Source organism: Rhinolophus hipposideros (genome assembly GCF_964194185.1).
Source record: "Rhinolophus hipposideros genome assembly, chromosome: 6".
NCBI lineage: Eukaryota > Metazoa > Chordata > Mammalia > Chiroptera > Rhinolophidae > Rhinolophus > Rhinolophus hipposideros.
In genome coordinates, this window is record NC_138052.1 from 18,796,960 (window position 1) to 18,808,687 (window position 11,728).

An 11,728-nucleotide genomic window follows, 5' to 3' on the forward strand; every position below is an offset into this window, starting at 1 on the left:
TGGAAACCCTAGTTCTAGAACAGTATGGGAGAGAGCTAAATGCCTAGCGAAATCTGTTTGTATCATCAACATGATGAAATTTTAGCTGGAAAATGGCTGTCCAGCCAGAGACTGAATTTTCTGTTTTTTTGTTTTTGCATCTGGATATGGCCCTCTAGCTATACCAGTCACAAACTAGCTCTCACTCATGGAATGAGAATGAAACTGACGAGTGGCACTTCCACTCAAGACTGTGAAGAGGCTGGTGTACCCTTTCTGCCTTCTCTTTCCCTTTCCTTTGACTGGAGGACAACAGCATGGTGCAAGACGAAAGAGGCTGGGAACCTACCTGCTATACTCACAAATTCGATGGCGTACTAGAGAAAAGGAAACAGTTTTTGTATTAAGTCTTTAGGGTTTGTCCGTTCCAGGAGTTAACATTACTTACCTCACTATACAGAAATATATATTTAGTATATTTTTCTAGGCTATACTAATATGCTATACTATACTAATACTAATACTAATAATATACTATAATACTGTACTGGATTATACTATACTATAATACTAATATAGTATTCTAATACTATAACAGCAATACTATACTAATATATTAAGGCAGAAACACGTATCTTTTGGGAAGACGACGAAATAAAATTCTCAAAATTAAAACAACAAGAGCAATAACTTTGGTTAGTTTTCCGGAGGACCCATGCCCTAGGGTTTCCAATTGCAGGATAGCCCTGTACCCTGTACTGGTCATTAGTTTGGTTGTGACTCAAGGAGGAAGGGCTGTGATAGAGAGAGCAGACTCTAACAACACATGAAATGCATGAGACTGGATACACCAATGCTTTGGTCTGAGTAACTATGAGATATCATTGAAAGTGCTGGTGGTACTCAGGCATGAAAGGAAATGGGGAAATGAATGCTCTATTTTTGTGTTAATTCATCATGGAAATGCCAATTTCTACCACCACTAGACAACTGAATCTCCACAAAATCAGCATCTTTATCCTCAATGGACAACATAGCAGTAGTTTTAGGATATCTTTAATTAATAATACATTAGCTCATTTATTAATCAAGTTCATTTGTTACATTTATTCATTTTGTGGTGAATGAAGATACTAGACTCTGTGTTTTAATAAACCTGATACTGGGAGAGAACCTGATCGCGTGCTTTGCTGAATGTAGTTGAGCTGTCTCAGGGGAGATGTTTTGACCTGTGCCGCATGCAGAAAACACCCTATAATGAGCTAGATGTAATGGAGTTCTGATGCTCGCACTTTAGGCCCTGCTGTTAGCATCCTATTTTCATAAATGATCTTTGCATTTCTTTCTTTTTTTTTTTTTTTGATCTTTGCATTTCTTAATGGAAAAAGTATACGTAAAAACTCACTTGTTGGGTTAGAAGGTGCACAAAGACATTATGCTTCTCTTCTTCTTGTTGTACACATTTTATTGTGCATTTTCCCAGGGGCTCTCAAACAAGACCATGTTTATTAATCCAGTAAAGAAGCACATATAATGATGATCATTTACTCCTGACCTATATGAAGTAGGTATATATTTTATTGGTATAATGAAGTTTTATCATTTCAGAATTTCTTTGCTCTTTAATCTCTCTTGAAGTCCAGGGTTTGCAGTTTCAAAAATAAGAAGAACATGTTGATGCAAATCCACGCTCCCAGAGTCTTTGGCCTTTACAGAGCTTTTTGAAATTCTCCTCCTGTTTGAGTTTTCATTTTCTGTCCTGCTAAAATGCATTTTGTTGGAATTTTGCTTTATCAAACACTGCTTGAAACAAACTGGCCAATTGTTGGCTCAGAGGGATCTTTTTATCATTTGGAGATGGGAATTATCATGGGTTATAATAAGATTTGACCTGTAGACACAAACAGAAATGTGTTCATGATAGCTTTGTTGTAGTTTTGCCTGGAGCCAAGCCTATAAACTAGATAACCTCCTGAGGTTCCCTATAACTCCGTAATTCCACAGTACTAATCTCCTTGAGTGAATCCAACATTTTTATTCCTCCTTGGAGGATACTACTACCCTGTGTTTGAAAATATGCTTCTCTTTGTTCTTGAGATATCAGAATATATGATCAAAGAACAAACTATAAATTCTCAGGAAATTTGTGAACATGAGGTTCACTTCATTTTTTCTGAAAGGAAGTGGGAAGATGGAACAAATTTGTGGTTTCCAAACTTTATTAATTCAATCAACAAGTACCGACTGTCTACTTATTTGGCAGGTACTGCGGTATGTAAATGAGGAAATAGGGTCTGGCTTGTTTCACATTTTGGTTGTGCAAATGCAATGAGATCACCAGTGTGCATAGAACCTGGTCCATAGAAAGCCCTCAATAAATAGTAGGAATTATTGTCCATATTAGGAAGCGCCTAGACAACTTGAAAGCTCTTTGAAGCACAATGTTTTATTCTTACCAAGTTCTCAATGTCTGAAGAGTGTTGTTCTGAACAGTACTACCTAGAAGGTAATGTTGAGAGTCTCCAGCAGATCTGGGTTTCAATCCTACTTGTATCCTCACTACATCACTCAGCGTCAATTGTCTTAGAATTATCAGCTTTCTGAATGAAGTAACTAGCTCAAGGCAGACTCACATTCAAAGGAAATGATGGTTATGATTAAGATATTCTAGATGTCTTAGGCTGGGTCCTCCTCCCAGCAAAGCCTGAGTCAGAGCCTTGGGTGTAGGTAGATGACTTGGGAAGTGAGTCCAGGTAATAGGAGTGAGAGGCTGGGAAAATGGAATAGGGAAGGAAGGAATCTAATATAGTAAGTGAGTCGGCCACTGCTCTTATCAGGACCTTCTGGTGAACCTTATGAAATGTGTCTCAAAATTGTTTAAAGAAGGTAGTGTATTATTAAAGGTTCTCCAGAGAAACAGAACCAATAGGCTGTAAAAGGAGATTAAATATGAGGGATTGGCTCATAAGATTACAGAGGCTGAGAAATCCCATGATATGCTGTCTGCAGGCTGGAGACACAGTGTGGGGACTGAGTCCCAGAGAGCAGTTTCCATGCTCTAGGCCTCACGTGGAAAGGTGCTGGCTCCGGTAGTAGATGGTCATCAGCTATGGCTAATTGACCATCAGCTGTAACCAGTTAGCCAATTAGCCACTAATATAACTGCCCCGGCTGTGCTGGTTGGTTGGCAGGCAGAGGAGCGGACAGCAAGTTGCAGGTTGTGTAGATCCAGCCTCGAGTGAGACTACAGTGCCTCCAGTGAGACTATAGTGGTATGACTCCCTTATCTATGGCTCTGTGGGTGTCCCTTTTTGGCCTCACCATGTTCTGTGTTCTTACGTGGGGAGCGGGACTAGCGGCCCTGCAGGCCGCCCTGCTTGACAAATGGCGCAGCGAGCAGGGTCTCCTGCACGACACTCAGGAAAGTCAGTAGTGTAATTCAGTCTGAGTGGGAAGGCCTGACAACCAAGGGAGCTGATGATGTAAACCCCAGTCTGACGGCCGGAGTAGATGACATGAGACGATACATCTCAACAGTGAGGCAAGAGAAAGGTGAATTCCTCCTTCTTCGGCCTTTTGTTCTGTTCAGGCCAAGAACTGTTGGGTGATGCCCACCCGCCTTACAGAAGGCATTCTACTTTACTGAGTCCACCAATTCAAATGCTAATCACATCCAGAAATACCCTCACAGACATACCCAGAAACAATGTCTAATCTGGATACCCCTTGGTGAGTCATGCTGGCATAGAAAATGAACCATCACAAAAAATATTTATCCAATGACACCCAGGCAGTAGTGGGAAGGAAAGGAGGGGTGTGAGGCTCGGGCTTAGGCTTGGAGAGTGGCACTCTCGGGCTGCACCGTTGTGAAGCTGATTTCTCAAAAAACTAGTTGTCACAGTGGTTCAAACAAGGAGTGGGGTTGAAAGAATAGGGAATGGTGAATAGAGAGATTCATACGCTGGAGGATGTCCAAGAAGAAGAAATGAGGTGGTCACCCTGCATGCTAACTTGAGAAGAGGCACACACCAGCAAAGTATAAAATGCAATGAAAGGAATTAAGAAACTGAATTTTAAGTGACTGTTTAAAGATCTGCTGGTCGCAGTAGGCATGTTTCATTTGTTCTTACTGCACATCCTTTGAACCCTGTTCTCATATCACATCCACTGTTGGGGTTTGGGGAAATCAAAAGAACACAGAAGGTTCTCAACCTTGAAATGTAATAAAAAACTGCCGGAGTAGATCATTTTTGCTGTCTCTTCCTACTTTCTAATATTCTGTAAACTATTCTCCTAAAATAGAATTCCAAAAAGAGAACTTCTCAGATTTAGATTGGTCAACAAATCTTTAACTGGAGGAGGAAAATAAAATGTGGATGTCTCAAATTGTAACTCTATTCAGAAAATGGTCCTCTTTACAAATTCTTTGAACCAAAAGATTGTTAAATCTTTACCAATTGTTGGAAAATGAGTTTAAAAAGAGAGAGAAAGAGAGAGAGAAGATGCCTTCTATTCTCCTTCCTCTATACCTATTAGAATTCACATTTATAGGAAATTTTTGCCCTCTCCAGAAGAAAGCCTAATTCACCTGTAAGAATAGTCAGTGTAATACTAGCTTTCACAGGTTTCCCAGTAAGTTATTATAAAGGACTTCCACGTGAATAATTCTACAGTCTGCAAGTGTGAGGACAGAATCTCTGGGCATCAGTAGCAACACTAACAATAAGGGAAAATTTGAGACCATCATCCAAATGCCATTCTGCTTTACTCTGAACATTGTATAGAAGGAATAAAGATTCGCTAATAAGATATGCTTATCATTTAAAAATAAGCTACTTGATCACATAATTATACACCTCTGAGCAGACAGCACATGTAACCTAAACAATGAAAAAAACGTGGTCTTATATTACTTAGTGAAACATTTAAAACTGATAGGACTTTATTATTTAGTGAGAATTTAAGAGCTTAAAAATTGGCTGAAAATAGTGAGATTCTAACTCCCCCTAAATGCCTATAGTTTAAGAAAATCTGACATGATAGGATTACATACTATTTTGGAGATTCCCAAAAATATATAAAAAAAAAAATCATCAAACACATTATAGGTCGACTTTGCCTAATGGAGGGATTGAGCTATCAAAAAAAGATGAGTTTAAATTAATTCTTAATTAGGAAGAAACAATTAAAAAGCCATAGTTGTATTATGACAAACTGGTCGAACGTGCTTAACTTTAGCAATTGGGATGATTCACTTTCCTCTTTCTGGACATCTTTTGTCTTCCTCCAAATTACTAGAAGTCCTATGCAAAATTCAGAAATTCAATCAGAAGATGAAATACTAAGATGTCTCTTTTTATTGTTGTTCTGTTAACTTGAGAAAGAGAAACAGTTTTCTGATTCTCACCATAATGAGTCAGAGTCCTTATTTTAAGAAACTATAGGGAAATATTTTGGAAAAAAATGTTGAGTGAATTAATGCCATTTCTAGAGTTAATCAACAATGCCTGTGTCTGCACAGAATTATTAGCTCATCTTCTTTAATTGAAATAATTGGTCATTTCCAAAGACAGACTTGAAAGATTTTTAAGGTTGAAATGAGAAAAGACATTGTTTATGTGCATTACATAACCATTGGGACTGAATTTTCCACTGTATTGACTACATGGCCTAATTAGGAGTTAGGTTTAGCTTCTGTCTACATAGGGTGACCTTCCAAGCATAGCCTGCGCATGGACAGTGAAAAACCAATGTCCCAAGACATCCATTTTGTGTTAGGACAGGGCCTGATTTTGATGGACAGCCAGCTTCTTTACTTTAATGTTGCTAATTGTGTCTAAGCTTGTGTTCTCCTTTTATTTCAGAAACATTGCTGCTTGTTATGTATCCATATACACCTGGGAAATGACAGTTCTAAGACTATGAATGATATTTCTTTGGAAGCTAAAGATTGGTCAAAGTGCCTTTCATCTCCTATAATTTCGGAGTCCAGTGTGTGTAAACTGTTGGCCTCATTTCAAGGGCTATGTCTCTCTACCAGTCCATTATGGGGGAATGGCAAATGAAACACTTAGGTGGTGTTATCGGAGAATTCCACCTATTTGGATATTTCTTATCTCCTCTTTCAGACAACACATCTGAACAAATGAATGCAGATGTCCTCTCAAATTGGGCAAATTTGAAAGCTGAGCCATATACTTTCAAAGTGAACTGGTAGATTAAAAGAAGTACAGTATTATGTTTTCCTCTGGCACTACTTGTAAAGGTTTCATCTCCCTTCAGACCCATGTGTACGTGCCAGGAATTGGTTATCAGTTCATTGTTATCAACCTCTTGGAAGGATTCATTAATTTTATAACACAACATCTCTTTACACTGAATGGTTCGGCAAACTGGGAGCTTCGTTATTCATCCTGAGTCTTCTTGGCATGCTGCAGGATTCTTTGGGGACAGAGCTTTGGGGGATGAGACTATTCCCATTTTAAATAACCCACACATCTGTTCATCAGTAAAGCAAATAATAAAACACTCAACAAAACCTATAAAAGGCTCTCCTCCCCATGCCGAGCTAGAGCATAATCCTTTCCCAAATCAACTCTTGTTAAGGCCCAAGAAAATAGCATAAGTAAATTATGATGGCTATTAACCAGTCAGACTATGGAAAAAGAATGAAAAAATATGCCTGTGCTAAGAGATGTGGCAGATCTGGGTTCAAATCCTAAATATTGGAAACGTTATTCACTCTCTCTGAACATTAGTTTCCACAACAGTAAAATGGGCAACAGTGCCTTCCTCATAGACCTGACATAATAATTGCATGAGATAATATATGTAAAGGATGAAGGACATCCTCACTTATTGGTCGTTATTTTAGTCAACAGTTTTATCAGTTAGAATACTTTGTATTTCAGGTAATAAAAACTCAACTCTTATGGCTTAATAAGATGATTTATATGGCACATTATAAGAAATCTGGAGGTAAAGTGATCCAGAGATGGTGAATTCAGTGATTTGGTGATGTGTGTAGAGATACAGATTCTTCCAACTTTCCACTCAAGCATTTTGAATATTCTCCTTGGGCTAACTCTCTTCACAAGATGGCTTCTCTAGTTTTAGGGATCATATCTTCATTAAGAAATGTCCCGAGTCAGAAAATGGGGCTTTTTGGTCCTTGTGTATGTTGTAATTGTTCAGGAACCTTTCCCAGGAGCCCTCTGGCTCCCTCCTCAGTAACTTAGCTACAGTTATGTCCCAGGCCCACACTCTCTGCTCTATTGTCACTGGGAAGAGAAACAAGATCATCTTTGTCCCCTGAGCCTGGGGCTGGAGATGGCTGGGGCTCACTTCCTTTGGGGCAGCTGGGCATGCGTACCTGATTGAAGTCTAGGTTCTGTTAGCAAGATTTAACGTGAGGAATAGCTGTTGGACAGACAACCAACAGTGTCTGCTACGCAAGTATTAAACTCCACCATAGACTTCTCATGGCACCAAATGCCAAGAGAATAAAAAAGTTTCTCTCATAAGATATAAGTTTTGAGTTAGAGGAGACAAGAGAGTCGAAGCAAACTCTAATGAAATCTTATACAGCACAGAGCAGGGCTTCTCAACATTGAATGGGCATACAAATCACTTGGGGATCTTACTGAAATGTATTAGGTTGGTGAAAAAGTAAACGTTGTCTTTGCAATTGTTTTTAACCTTTTAAACCACAATTACTTTTGCACCAACCTAATAGATTCTCATACAGTAGGTCTAGCATTTGGCCAAAGTCGGCATTTCTGACGAGCTGACAAATACTGCTGCTGCTGATGGTGTGAAGACCACACTCGGAGTAGCAAGTCCATAGACCAAATGCAGTGCTCATTGTGTAGGAAGAGTGGAAGCTGGATCATTTTGGAGGGCTTTCCACAGGTGGTAGGATATTGTGTGTGCCCTAAAATCTGTAGGATTTTGATAGATGGAGGAGACAAAATACATTATGCTTTGGGATCTTTTATGAAAACATATTTGTTAACTTGATAATACCAAGGAACATAACATGGCTATTAAGACACCAAAAAAGAGAATACATTTTCTGGACTAAACAGCAGGCATACTGTACAGGAAAATCATAGCTCATCGGATTACTTGCTCTTCTTTTCTTTCAATCTTAATGCCTGAAAAAGAAATAGAAATAGACATACTGACAGTACACCTGTATCCCAGAGTAGAATTGCAAGCTAAATGAACTCAGCCAGAATTTAGATATATTTTCACAAAGAGGGATGAGCTTTCACCTAAAAATAAGTAATTAAGCTCATTTAAGTGAAAAATAAGTAATTAAGTAATTAATTAAAAATAAGTAATTAAAAATAAGTAATTAAGCTCAATTAAGTAAAAAATAAGTAAATAAGTAAATCTTTGATTTTTTTGGTATTCCTTACACCTAAAAAAACAAAACAAAACAATACCGCGTTTCCCTCCAAAATAAAACCTACCCCAAAAATAAGCCCTAGTTAGAATCGTCAGCCAGATGGATGCATGTAGTACATTATGACAATGTTCCAGAAGATGACATGACTGTATTTGAATAAATGTAGATTGTTGTACACAAAAAAGAAAAAAAGACATCCCCTGAAAATATGCCCTAATGTGTCTTTTAGAGCAAAAATTAATATAAGACCCTGTCTTATTTTGGGGGAAATATGGTATAAGACCCGATCTTATTTTTTGGGAAACACAGTACTGCAATCTTAATGGTTGCACTTTTTCCTTCTCATGGTATTTGTTTTGTGAATAAGTTAGATGAGTCACTTCTTAGAAAATCAAGAATGGGATGAGGAAAATGAAAGACACTGGACATGCTGTTAAAATTAATTTCCTTTTAAAAAGTGTGTGTGTGTATGTATATACAGAGGGTGCCAAAAATGAATACACATTTTAAGAGAGGAAAACTGTAATTAAAATTGTAATACTCAATATTAGGGATAACAAAAGATGAATACAAGTCACATTTGACTTCTGCAATTACAAGAGATGTTCAAAGTGGTTACCGTCAGTGTCCAGACACTTCTGATTACAGCGAACTACTGCTTGAGCAACGCTGACCAAAGTGTTAACATTGCTCTAAATGTGTATACATTTTTTTGGCACCTCTGGTATACGTTGGTAAAAGAGCAGTTACAATAGTTGAAGTGGACTAGTCAGCAGTGCCTCTGAGGCTGACACATTCGTGATCCTGAGGTGTAGTAATGCAGTTTTTCTCTGGGAGGTATAACTGGAGATTCCCTACTATCCCAGAACTATAAAGCTGTAAGAGATTAAAAGGGAGAAAATACAGTTATGGAATGTCACTGATTACACAGCTAATTTGCAGACTGCTGCTTGAAAAGCATTTCTATCCTTCCCTGTGAAGGCCAGAAGGCTGGTGTTTAGGAGGGAGGCTGTTTTCTTTGTTCATGGATTAAAATGAGCAGGAATGGGAAGTGGGAAAAAAGAAAAGGGATTTTAGCTCTAAATTCTGGATTCTCCTGCATTTGTTGGCTCATACTTGGAACATAATACTTTACCAATATGCAGTGGTGTTGATCAAATGAAAAAAATAGGAGTAGGTCATCAAAATAAATTGAGTTTGGAGATAAGGCTGCTCATTCTGACATGACAATGAATTCACTATCTGGTTCTCAGTTTCCTCACTTGTAAAATGGGAGAGGGGTAGTTGACAGTGTTTCCCAAACCTGCTGATCATCTCAGTAATCTGAATTTGCTAAAAGCACAGATTCCTTGGGGCCACTTGACCCCTGCTGAATTAGAATTCCTGAGGTAGGACCCAGGGAACATACATTTTTAAAAGGCTCTGGGCTGATTCTCACATAGCACTCTGTGGGGACAGAGTCCCAGAGAGCAGTTTCCAGGTTCTCAGCCTCACGTGGAAAGGTGCTGGCTCGGGTAGTAGATGGCCATCAGATGTGACTAGTTGGCCATCAGCTGTTACTGGTTAGACATTAGCCACTAATGTATGGCTATGGTAGCAAAGGCGGATTGCAGTTGGAACAGCGGATTGCAGTCAGCAAGTGAGATTGGTTGGCAGAGAAGCAGCCAGCAGGTTGCGGATCATGTGCCTATTGCTTCCTTTGTCTCCAGTGAGAATAAAGCCCTATGACGGCCCTATCTATGGCTCCATTGCTGCTCCTTTTTGTCCTAATCGTATCCTGTGTTCTTCTGTGGGGAGCGGGACCAGAGACCTTGCATGACACCCCGCATGACACTCTGTCTCCTTAAGTCGGAGGACCCCACTTTTGGAAACCGCTGTGTTAGAAAATCTTTTAAAATCTGATTCATCCCCATCCAGATCCTATGATTTTAATGCAACAGTTAGGGAGGTGATGTAGGAATAGAGACTGATGTAAAGGGAAACTACTCATCTGGCTAGCCACAACAGTATTCTTACATGAAATAGTTTTCACAGTGATGGAGCTCCAGAATTTTGCCTCAGTCTTGCCGGCACCCCACTTTTGCCTTTGGGGATGCCCACCCATCTGTGCAAAGCTGACTCCGAGGCCGAGATGGGGAGAGACACCACTTTATTTGCACTCACAGGTCCTGGTCTGCATTTATTCAAACACAGTAGGGTTTATTAAAAACAGTATTTATTAAAAACAGTAGGGTTTCCCAGTTAACATTTGGGTAAAGCTCACAAGAGATGGTTGTTTTGCTTATTGCTTTGAGAAGCCTGTGGGGGAGCAAATGTGTTCTCACGAAAAGTCATTCCTTAAATCTCCAAATCTGAAATTGTGTAATGGTTTATGCATCAGGGTTGGCCCTAAAGCACTTTGTGGTCAACTTTGCGGGCCACTGGGAATAGGCGCTCTCCCTGCTTCTCCTCTTCATTAGCCACTGGACCTATATTTCTTAAGAGGACTGAGCCTTTTCTCAAAAGGATGATGCGTTATTGTTGGAGCTTTGTATTTTGGTGGTGCTTTCTGCATTTTGCGGACACATTTCATCAGGTGGATGGGCTTTCTCTGTACTTGTGCCTTTAACCAGGCCAATCCCAAGCCCACCCAGCTGGGACCCAGATGCAAGGAACTTTGCTGTCCTGGCTGACTTGTGGATTTGTGACAGTCAGACCGCCCCCACAGCCATGTCCCAGTTGTGTGAGCGCCTTTTCCTTCTGCTGCATGCCTGCCTTTACCTGGCTCCTGGCCGTCTGCCTGTGTCTGCCACTCTTAGTCCTGAGGACAGAGTGGGATTTTGAATGTTATTTCTGTCCCTCTTTCATAGACCCAGATTGTACTTGCCTCATTATTGTATAGGCTACCTCAGGTAACCATCTGCCGATGAATATTCCGGCCACTAATATTACTTCCCTGATGTGTTTGTCCATCCTCCTCTCCACCCCACTAACAGTTCCTCTCTGTGGAGACTAGACTGTTGCACGGGACAAAAGAGCGTTTGTCTTATTAGAGATCTCTCCTAGCACAATGGAGCTAACAGTATATACTTCACTGCCTCTCAAACGTCAACTTGCCAAGGAATCACCTGAGCATCTTATTAAAATGCAGATTCTAAGTCAATCGATTTGGGGTGGGCTTTTCTAACAAGCTCCTAGGTGATGCAATGCTGGTGGCTTGTGCGCCACATTTTTCACAGCAAGAGTATAACTGCTCCCAGAGGCGGTATAATACAGAGCAGAGCTTTACAGCCTCCGCTCGATTGAAGGTTGGAGCCAGATAATTCTTTGTTTTGGGGAGTTGTTCTGTGCATTATA